Raw genomic sequence first — 9,394 nt, 5'->3', positions numbered from 1 at the left:
TGCCACACCGTCGGCCGCCTGTTTTTCTCTTCTTCTCCTTCCGTGTGCACATCCAGCACACACCCTTCTTCTCGGTGGACGATGCAACGCGGAATACATTCCGCACGCGGTTTTACCTTTCCCTCGAGAGCTAAGTTAAATACGTGATCGGACCGAAAAATGATGGGACTGATTTTATCGAAGCTGACGTTACTAAATCCCATGCATTCGTGCAATCCATTTAATCAACCTATCTTCTTTTTTTTTTCTTTTTATATTTCCCCTACTTTATTTTCTCTAACGAACCATTCTCGCATGCGTGAATCGTGTCAAAGAAAATACATCCTTACAACATTTTCAACTTTTATATTTGGCGGTGATTACATTAGAAAAAATTCAATATAAATGAAAGATAATGAAAGGTACGTTATAGTTTGTTCCTCTCGGTTTTACGGAAGAACGAGAAATCGACGTCCCTCGAGTCGAATCTCTGGGACAGCGTGAACATTGAAAGAAGAAGGTTGGAGGAAAAGCGAGAACGAGTAACACGCTTCGTCGAGCGGAAATTCGCGATATTGCCTGGAGCTCTCGTAGACGATACATAATTGCGGAAACTCTCCGAGATTTTCACCTCGAAATTCACCGTTCGTATAAGAAGAGAAATAGAGAAGAACAAAAAGATTTCTACGTTACTAGTAGTGTCCCGTTACCAGCTAGAATCGACTAAAGAGAAAATCATGATTCTTCAATGTTCTACAATATAAGTATTATATATTAACGCGATATGTATATATATATAGGTATATGTATATTAACGGTTGTGGCGGATTTATGGTAGCTGCAGGACTTTTACGAGAAGTATATAGCTCGACAGTGGTCCTGTACGAGCGGAGCTAAGATGGAAATCCTGTGTGCTGGTTGGCTGGTGCAGGCCCCGCCTTTCATCCTTGCCCGGGACTATGTGTTACAACGTGCTGTTTAAGTAAGATAGGTAGACGCTTACGCCGAATCGTTGGACCCCATAATAGAAACTCGCGAGCTTTACCTGCCCGCCGGAGATGGATAATGCACAGATATAGTACGCCAATTTTATTTAAGCGTTAACAACGTATATCATCCTTATATCATGATCCGATACTTTTGCGTAGTGTCATGTAATTTAATTGTCGCAGTGTCAAAGTCCGACGTTTAGCGTGACCGAAAAATCAAAAAGATAAATAATTCGTTTGAAACGCGTATTCGAATGTTTTCGTCGCGTCCATGTAATAAATGAAATTTTGACGGCCTTACATTGTCGCAACAAATGAGATGATGATGGAAGTGCGTCGAGGAACAAAATGTCCCATGTATTTACGTAGCACGTATAGAAATGCATAGATACACAGGTAGAGAAGTATGCGTACATCTCTAGCCAATCTCGTCCTCTCGCAACGCGTCTCTCGTTTCCTCTCTACGGAGAACACAATCAGACAGGACGACGTAGCTGTATTCCGGATTGTGAATGTTGACTCGGAGTATATTTGTCTAGCAATGGAGGAGCGTTGGGTAGATGATGGTACGAGTAGTGCTAGTGCTAGTGCTAGTGCTAGTGCTAGTGCCAGTGGTAGTGTTGGTCGGTTCAAATATTGTGTCGCTTCATTCAGCGTCGGCGACTATCATAGACACATTATCCTATCGCCATAAAATAAAGTCATTAGAATGATATAAACAGAGAAAGAAGGAGAAACAGTGATCGAAACTAGGAATACGTTTCAAATAAACACCAAAATGTAAATAACGGTTAAACGTAACTACCCTTTTTCCCTTTAATTTGTACATGGCTAGGAAAGAGAGAAAAAGAAAGGTGCTTTATCGTTCTCACGGACGACCTACAATTGGACTTCTCTCAGTCAGTCTTTAACGCCTGGATCCACGGGGATCTAATTATCAGTTTGGAAAGTTTCGAAATTAATAAAACTCGGAGTCTGGCCTTCTACTAGCTGGCGTGTTTTTTCTCTCTCTCCTTTTCTTGTTATATTACTCTTGGAAGTAAAATCCGAGCTCTTTGGGGCTTGGAAAGACGAAAGAAGGAAGGAAGGAAGGAAGGAAGGAAGGAAGGAAGGAAGAAAGAGAAAGGTGCTACTATAGACTTGGGTGGGTAAGAAGAGAGGGCGAAGAGGAGGCGGTTTCGAAAGTCTCGAGAAGATAACTCGGAGTTTCTCTCGGTAAAAGAGCGAAGGAAAGGCAGTCGGGAGCGTCGGCTAGATTCAGAATTTACCAGTCTAATGCGACTGAAACTCTACACTCGAACTCTTCTGGAAAAGTTTCCAGGCAAGCTCACCTTGCCTCAGACTTCCAAACTCTTGTTTCTCGTTTCACCTTAATCTCTAGTTTTATCTCTTCTCTCTGCTCTTCCCTTCCTTTGCTATTTCCTCTTACGTCTTTCTTTGTGTGCGCCCGCGCATGTGTGTGTGTGTGTGCATTCTACCTCGTCGTCAAATCTACTGTACGCTGTACATAATCCCTTAACGATTATGAGCATTCGCTTGTTTTTAAATACAACCTTCTCTACCTAGTCTTTCATTCATTTTCTTCTTCTTCTTCGCGTATATAGGAGGAAACCTTAGCAACGTAGCACAGCTGTTTAAGTCGTTTTTCAATGTTTCATATGAAGAGAAGCTTTGGTACGATTGGGGACCGAAGTAACGCTTCTGTAGCAATGACGTTGAGAGTCCTCGAGCAAACCACCACGTGGGACGTCCAGCTCCTTCCGTTCTCGACGCACTTTGGGTCACGTAGTACAACACGCTCCTTCTTGTAGTAGGTTAATATGTTTAGATGTCGCGGTTGTACAGAAGGATGGGAACGACGTACCCATACTTCGAATTGCCTACGAGTATCGAGATACTTACTGCGATGTCAGACGCAGAATCGTTATTATTTTCTTGTATTCTTTAAACCTACACGATATATGAAGACGTACTCTTTTATTATTAATTTACACAACTTTGATTCATTATCAATTGTATTATTTTAATATCGGAACGATAAACGTATGTAACAAAATCCCACTTAATCGAAATGTTCTTTTATATCGTATTTTTTCCTTTCCGAATTTATCCTCCGTTACATCGAGCACACATCGAGTACTCCTACTCGAGTGTCCTAGAAGTAATACGATGTCACGCCAAGCTGTGGTTTTACATCAAACCTCGAGTGGTCCAGGGTGACGCTCTCTCTCTCTCTCTCCACGAAACCATTGTATTTAAGTAGATACTTCAAACGATAGTGCATCGATTCTCCCAACATTTTTACTTAATCATTGATAAGTATCGCGATATTGCGCGCCGTCGCATAAAATTAAATATCTCAATGAAAGTCCTTAAAAGGTTAGCCAGTCGCCGATTGCGACCGTGCTTAAAGCGGATAAAATCCACCGAAGTAGGATATAATATTAGGTATATCTTGCGGTTTTCTACGAGACGATCGAACGTAAAACCGCAAAGTAGAACCGCTTAATGATTTTACGTTTCCGGTCAAACGAATGCTAATACGCGAGACCACAGAACCACTGACCCTACCTAGAAAATCCTACCAAATCTTTCGTACATTATTACACACGAAAAAGGATTCAAATGAAATTGAAAAAATGAAACGTAAGCGTGAAATTGTAATAGGAGCGCGAACGGAGATTAACAAAATTATTCATCTTGTTTGAGATGTACTAGCAGGATCAAAATAGATAACAACAGAGAGAGAGAAAGAGAACGCAGAAGGAAATTGGTCTGCAAATCGTTATTCAAATCCCTCGGTAAATTCGGGACAAACCGAGCAATATGTAGCGTTTAGCGAGCATTATTCGTGACCCCTGATCGCAATGGGACTACCAATGGCAAGGATCGAAGAACAGCCGGGGTGGCTCGTACGTGGTGCACGAGTGTAGCGCACAATGCCGCTTCAGAATCCCTCCACGCATACTCTGGTGTGCATTTAACGCGGTCTCCTCTCTCTCCCTCTTCACCCTCGAGAAGAAGTGGGGTGCTAAGCCTCCCTGTCGCTCAGGATTACCGGCTCTGATTTGCTCCTACGAATATCTCGCGCCCGCGGAGTCTTTCGATTCTACGTTTGCAAGCGGAAAAAGCACTGCCGCTACTGGGTTTACCCTCTCCCACTCGTCCCTCTTCACGTCCCTCTTCACGTTCCTGGCTCCGAGCTATCAACTGTCTCTACGATTATTTCTACAAGGGTGGTTTGCGTTTCTGTCTCTTTGTTTTCTCTTTTTCTCATCTTCTATGTTATTATTATTTTTGCGCTAGAGAAAGGGAGATGCAGCTAATAAGAAAATTGCTATGCTAATTATTTCCCGACACTTTGTCAATTGCGCAAATTAGTCTGATTGAATGTTAGTTACCTTACAAATTAATTTCACTTGTTTTCAACTGGAGAAATTACTAATAATCCGAGTACTCCAGTGTTTTTTTTCATTCTAATAGAGGAATAAATATATTATCGGGTATTTTTCGTTTAGTCAGGTATTACATACTCTATGCATCCGTATGCGTCAAAGCTCGGTAATTTATTTGAAAATTAGATATCGAATTTTCAAATTACGCGCCGATAGAGGAAGATAATTCCTTTGAAAGTCTTTTTTACGCGGGAGCCAAATTCTTTGGCCGTATCATTTGGCGAGAATGATTCTCGAGACTCGACGAGTGGTGTGCCTAACTCGCACGTCCCTTTGTTTTCGAGTACCCGGCGATAATTTCGTCATGAATTTTAATTCATCGACGCTCGAAGCGTTCATGAATTTTAATTTGCCTCTTTTAGTCGCGTCTCTCTCTCTCTTACTTTGTTCCTCTTACAGCCGCCTACGGTTCCCGTTGCCGCTAAAAAAGAAAGAAAAAAAAAGAGAAAAAATTGTAGGGTTAAGAGAAATAAACGGAAAGTGAGATACTGTTGACCAACGCCTCTCTCAACGTCCTTGTGTGATTTTACGCGAATACCAGTATCCGCGCACGCACACACGACAAACTCTTCTTTTTTTTTTTCTTTTCTATTTTTTTCCAAGTCGCCAAAAAATTGCTATCGAGTTTAGAAATACCCTGCAATTGTTTGTACTGGTTCCTCGTAGGAATCTAAATCTCCCGTTTCTAATCTGACATCGATCCTCGTTTTACTACAACGAGAAATATTCGTCGTTACTTGTTAAACGATTTTTCGTTATAATCGGTTGAAAATCATCTACCAAACGTTGACAAATTTTCTATCAATTCGCGAGTCAATCCTTCATTTACGGTCAATATTTCATTACAAATATGAATATTAATGAGTAATGATTGAAAAAAGGACAAAGTTAAAGTACATATATTTAAATAAATAAATATGTATATTCATAATCGATGGAAAGTTTGTCGCTTTGGATTAAAAATAAACGATTAACAGAAATATCGATAAACAATGAATAAACGATTAAAAAAGAATGTGTAGCTGTATAAATTAACGTGTAAATTGTAATTATCGAACATTACATGACAAACAGAGAATACAAAATATTAATAAATAAAATTAAAATAAATATACATATGTATATATATGTCAATATTAAATTGTATAATTCAATCGGATCGTGGAAACCGTACCGTTTTACCCTAAATAACTAGGCGCATTTGGTAGAACATTTAAAAAATTGTATGTAATAGGTAATTAATTAACATTATCATATATATGTATATATTTGTATTATCTGAAAAATGAATAGACATTTAAACACGCGTTTTAATATAAACTACGTCGTTAAATATAAAAAAAAAAAAAAAAGGAAGAAGATAGAATTTATATCGTATATATCTCGAGCATATTTGTCTTGATTATTTTATCGAATCATCTTTTCACGTTAGACAAACGAGAAAACGACGAGAAGGAGTTTGCGCGAGGACGGTGATCGAAGGTAGGAAGAGAGAAGGAGGTAATAAGAAAAAAATCTACAGTCTCGGTAGAGAATTTTTAACCGAGCACCGAGAAGAGAGAGAGAGAGAGAGAGAGAGAGAGAGAGAGGGAGAGAAGAATCTTAGTCGGTTCGAGGTGAACTGCGTGGTTCTCTCCTTGTTAGCACTTAATTAACTACCACCGACCCGACCAGTCTTCGAAGAAGATGAGACGAGAAATTCCACCTCTCTCCTTCTCTTTTTCATTCTCTCTCTTATGAAAGACGCTTCGAAAACATCGTCGCGTCGCACCGCGCGTTTTATTAATAAAGCGCACCTTCGCCGTATCCACCACTTTTTCTTGGAATACCAAGCGAAATATTAATGAAATATTAATGTCGTCGACGGGATACCAGTGGCCCCGAGCTAAAACGGAAATCTCTCTTCTGGGAGAGAGAGGTAAAACCGAGAAGACAAGGCAAGGAGGCAAAATCAATTAGCACGATATACTCTCCTCGTAAGTTCGTCATGTCATACTTTTCGGTGCGTGCGTTTTTCTTTCCTTCTTATTTTTGTTTACGTACCTAGCATCATTTTTAAACCGAGTATTTATTATTTCCTGCAAACGGATAACAATGATTTTATTATTATCGCTTCACGCTGGATTTGTACAATTTTTTTTCTTTTTTATATATATATAATAATAATACTATTACTATTATATTTAATTACTAGCAATGACTGATTTCCGGGTTTGACGGTAACATATATATATATATATATATATATATATATAAAGGCGTATCATTAGATGTTCAATCAACCGTAAGATTCATTTAACGTTCCATCGTATAATTCATTTCCAGAAGGATGAAATAATTATTAGGATCTCTTAATAAATTTCTTGCGTTCGCGTTGACAATGTTAATTATTCAAGGTTGTTTACGAACAACTTGCTAATAAATACGCCATTGAAAAATTAATAAATACGCATCAGTGATTTTTCCTTGTCTTTCTCTCTCTTTCTTATCTCAAAGATTTCTAATTAATTACGATCGAAGTGTCTCCGTTTTACTCTCGTTTCCTTGTTCTTTCGAGACGAACCTTCCAAGTAGACAAACAACGATCATGAGACCTACGTAGATAATATTAACGAGTACTCATCGGGTTAATTGCGTGTATATTATCTCGCGTATAATTAAGCGATCTTCAATGTATTTACGTTATTTCCGAGTATATAGTAGGTGAAGTACATCGCGTATCGTTTGGTTTAATATTCTTTAGAAAGGAAAGAAGAAAAATAATAAGAAGAATATCTCACAGAGTTTTACGGAACGAGATGGGTTGGGCCGGTTTGTAAGAGGAAGAGGAGGAGGAGGAGGAGGAGGAGGAGGAGGAAGAAGAAAAAGAAGAAGAAGAAGGTGCGTTGGCGTGAAAAAAAGACTAGATGCTTTTCTCGCAAAGGTGCGAAGTGATCGGGATAGGCAACGGCAGCTGCTTTTATAGCACTCGACGCTCGTTTTGCAGCATCTTCAGCCGTTTCAAAACGACTCTGCGTAGAACGTAGACATGAATGAAGAAAAGGAACGAATGAACGACCCTTTTCTTTCTCTCCTCTGGGTTACTCTGTTTGATAAAAAAAAACTAACGAATGAAAAAGGAAGGATCAACGACGAGATGCGCGGATGCACCACGCGGATCGTCGGTCGTCGTAGCACACCACATAGAAACGGAAAAGAGAATATCATTGTAACACGATTCACTCTGGCATACACCAGTGGTATATACATCTACATCGCTATCCTCCTCTTATCTACTCCATCGTATGTTAGTAGAAGCGTTTATAAGCGCCGGTAGACGCAACAAATCCAAGATTTACTAGGAGCCGAGCTCCGTTACACGCGTTCTCTTAGAGCTCCATGTAAATACGCTTACTCTCGCGTTTAAACGCGCCGAAGGGGGTTTTGGACCTCGTCGAAGAGATATATCTACTGGTACCCAACCTTGCGTATTCTACGATGTTTAAATTAGTCATTATCGCATCGTGCTGACGCTCTTCTAAGCGAGGAACAAACCATCCCACCAATTGGATATATCCGCAATAAGAAATGGAGTAGCAAAACGCTTCCTTTTCGTCTTATTAACGAGTTACAGCGAAATTCAATAGGAAACAGAGAAAGAGACAAAGGATAGTTGAAGATCCAGATCGCGTATCCGCGGGCTCGAGGAATGTAATCTGATTTTAGCAAATGCCCGCGAAACACTTTGTATTAGCCCTGCACATATAGACACGTTCATTCCGCGCGACAGAAGTTTGACGACAAAATATTTGTCGTTCAAACACCCGTCGCGCCCGGGTCCTGAAAGTCTCCCCCCCCTCCTCCTCCTCTTTCTCTTCCCTTCCTCGATGTTACACGTTACGTACTAGTTGTGTATATGTATGTAACGCGTCGCACCATTTCCGAGGGAATTTCTTCGTCTAGAGAGTTGTCCTACAAATTCTTAAGAAAATTCCCTGAAGCGCGCTTGCGCTTTTGAAAATTATTCTACCGTTCGATGAAGAAAAGTATATACTCTATGGAAGAAGAAGAAGAAGAAGAAGAAGAAGACGTAAGAACGTCTATTAGAAATGAAATTGCGTAAGATGGAGAGATGTGTTCGCGCCTGCGTCTTCTTCTTCCTTCTCCTCCTCCTCCTCCTCCTCCTCCTCCTTCACCTTGTCAGTCCTCTTCTTAGGCACGTGTCACTAAGAACGAACGAGCCATGCACACTTGCTGCTACCTTGGGTACCACGTGTTAACTAGGCTAAATAAGATAATCACTCATTACGAGCGTTTAGCGTGCATGCCACCAACTCCGAGTCGTCTATTGGCGATACGTTCATTCCATTGGATGAAAATAATTGCCACGACAAACATCCAATTGCCCATTTTCTTTTTTCCATCTTATTGAAGTTCGGTGCATCGTTTAGGACTAGGACGCTTATATACTCTCGTATACACATACATATATATAGCGTTTCTCTCTTCGCGTGTGGCCACGGAAGGTCGAGTGACGTAGTGGTTTCTGCTCGCGGCTGCGCAAATATTGATCGAGCTGTCGTCGTCGTCGTCGTCGTCGTCGTCGTCGTCGTCGTCGTCAGCGTCGTCGTCAGCGTCGTCAGCGTCGTCCTCATCGTCATCGTTGTCATCGTCGCGACGAAAAATTCCATAACCATCTCGCGTGATCGCAAAAACGATCATCCGAAAGAAAGGAAACGGAACGGGGATTATTAATAGCGTGCGAAGATCGCGCTAAGCTCAGCCCTTAGGTTGAAAATATTAGCGATGATCGTAACTTCACCCTTTGGCAGCTCGCTCGAAGAACAGGTGGCGAGCGCGCAGCGTGCGGCGAGCACGCGTCCAACCACCCCCGTTATTAGTTAGGTACGAACCTAAGCTTGCCTCCAGACCACCGAATAAAATGAAAGAAAGAAAGAGAAAGTCGTTCTATTGCTTGCTGCAACTGGAAGG

Source organism: Polistes canadensis, unplaced genomic scaffold, assembly GCF_001313835.1.
Source record: "Polistes canadensis isolate GaletaPanama2010 unplaced genomic scaffold, ASM131383v1 scaffold_153, whole genome shotgun sequence".
NCBI classification, from domain to species: domain Eukaryota; kingdom Metazoa; phylum Arthropoda; class Insecta; order Hymenoptera; family Vespidae; genus Polistes; species Polistes canadensis.
This window is presented reverse-complemented; position numbering follows the sequence as displayed.